Source organism: Leptonychotes weddellii, chromosome 8, assembly GCF_054177405.1.
Source record: "Leptonychotes weddellii isolate Sample4059 chromosome 8, ASM5417740v2, whole genome shotgun sequence".
NCBI lineage: Eukaryota > Metazoa > Chordata > Mammalia > Carnivora > Phocidae > Leptonychotes > Leptonychotes weddellii.
In genome coordinates this window covers 123458573-123460611 of record NC_138376.1, presented here as the reverse complement: position 1 = coordinate 123460611, position 2039 = coordinate 123458573, and the positions used below count along the sequence as shown (strand labels likewise).

The 2039-nt window shown below is 48.1% G+C and overlaps 1 pseudogene across 1 annotated transcript; it reads right to left on the bottom strand.

Annotated features, from left to right (window-relative positions):
- Nucleotides 1-1741, bottom strand: LOC102746470 (IST1 homolog pseudogene; annotated as a pseudogene). Its single transcript, XR_014148039.1, has 2 exons — nucleotides 96-1741; nucleotides 1-63 (listed from the first exon to the last, which is right to left on the bottom strand). The product of XR_014148039.1 is annotated as an IST1 homolog pseudogene (transcript).
- Nucleotides 1742-2039: the final 298 nt, after the last annotated feature.

The following is a 2039-nucleotide window of genomic DNA, read 5'->3' as shown; positions in this document are numbered from 1 at the left end:
TGTATAAGCCAATGAGAGCACCCAGCTTCCAAGAACTGTTAAAGGGGCTTCCAGAGTCAGTCTCTCCCATTCATGGCTTTGAATTTGTCTTGGACCCTGAAGTCAGAGCTAACCTTTGCTCACTACAAACCCCTCTGGACAGAGGGGTTTGTTTCTAAGTCTAGAACTTCAGCACAGGGCTGAGAGACTTCATGAAGTATTCTTCTCCGTGTCCAGCCATCTTTGGCAGCTCTCCTCCTAATGCTTTCACCTTCCCACTCCCCTGTGGAGGAACAGAAGGACAGGTGATGGGAGAACCTGGGCTCACACTCAAGGGAGATGGACAAGCTCGGCTGCCCAGGGTCAGCTGCTCTGGCCTCATAGTCTCTAATCATTAGTTTCTTAGGAGCAACAGAGAACTGGAAAGCAGCAGAATTTAGAGCAGAAAGAGAACCCGGAGGAAGAGTGTGCTCAGTGATGGTTAAGTGATGAAAACGAATTTCATGGAGATTCTTTGTTACAAGGAGAAAAAGCTCAGTCTCAAATCTCAGAGCCTGGAGGTTGCCTGGTTGAAGAGAACTAGGTTTTCTTTTTCAACTCTTCAAATCTCCGGGAAAGATCAGCAAAGTCAATGTCCTCAGATGCTGAGGCGTTGGCACCAGCAGATGCGGTTGGTAGTGTGTCTGGCACGGACGGCAACTCCCGTAGTGTTGTAGGTATCCACAGGTCGGGAAGGGGGCTTTGCAGAGGCTTCCGGCTCGGGCCCAGGACCAACAATCTGTGCAGAAGAGACATCCTTATCAGCATTAAGGTCATCAACAGATTCATACGATGGGGGAGTTGCTGGTATCTGAGGTGGATGAATATTGGGAAAAGCCTGATAAGTCCCCACTGGCAATCCATTGAAATCCGATGGTCCCTTTGGAAGTGGATAGGAGAAAGGAGTACTTGGAGAGGGCATGGGCACGGGCATGGGCATGGGCACGGGCACTGTTCCATCAGGTCCACCAACTGGTGTTGCGAAACCACCCCCTCCTCCTCTTCCAGGACCCCCTTTCTTCACATCATCTGTGAATCCAACATCAATAAGATCTGTCTCTACCCCAGGAGGAGCTTCCGCCATGACCACAGAGTCAGGCTCATAGGGCACATTGTAGTTCTTAGCAATTTCAATCAGGTAGCTCTCCACCAGGATTTTGGGTGGGGCTTCCACACTCAGTTTGTGCATTAGCCTGTCATTCACAGTTCCAATCAGGTTGGTCCTACATAACTTGCCGTATTCCTTGCTATACTTGGCACAGAGCTGATCAGCAACTATTTTCAACTCAGCCACTTCTGACTGGAGCAGAGGAGCAGCCCATATCAGTGTAGACACAGATTCAGCCAGACCAGAATCTAGTTCCTTCGCAGACTGGATGAGACCAAACCGAGCCAGCAGCAGATCACAATACAGCTCCAGAATTTCCATGGCCTCCACAAGGTAGTCTTCTCGGATAATATGCTCCACTCGGATCCGAGCTCGTTCATCCTTCCCAGCAGCCAGATAGTCAGCAATCTCTTTTCTTGCTTTCTGGGCCAGTTCCGTTTTTTTTTTCTCCAATAGTTTAAGACGGTTTATGACTAATCGCAAATTGACTCGTAAACGCTCAGCTTTAAATCCAGAGCCCAGCATGCTGTGCTGTTCCTCCTGGCTGAATCCAGGCATGAAAACGGGTGAAAGGAACTTGGCACTTAAAGCTCAGCACCCAAAATGGCGGCTCCCTCAGCCCATTTTCTTTTTCAATTTTTTTTTTTTTTTTTTTTTTTGCGAGGGGGAGAGAGAAAGTGCATGTATGCAAGTGAGGGAGAGGGGCAAAGAGAGGGAAAGAGAGAATCCATGCCCAGCACAGAGCCCAACACAGGGTCAATCTCATGACCCTGAGATCATGACCTCAGCTGAAATCAAGAGTCGGCGTCTCAACAGGGCCATTCTTTTTTAATATACAAATAATAGACATGTATTTGTCTATTGCTGCATAACAAATCATCCCAAAATCTAGCAGTTGAAAACAACAAACATC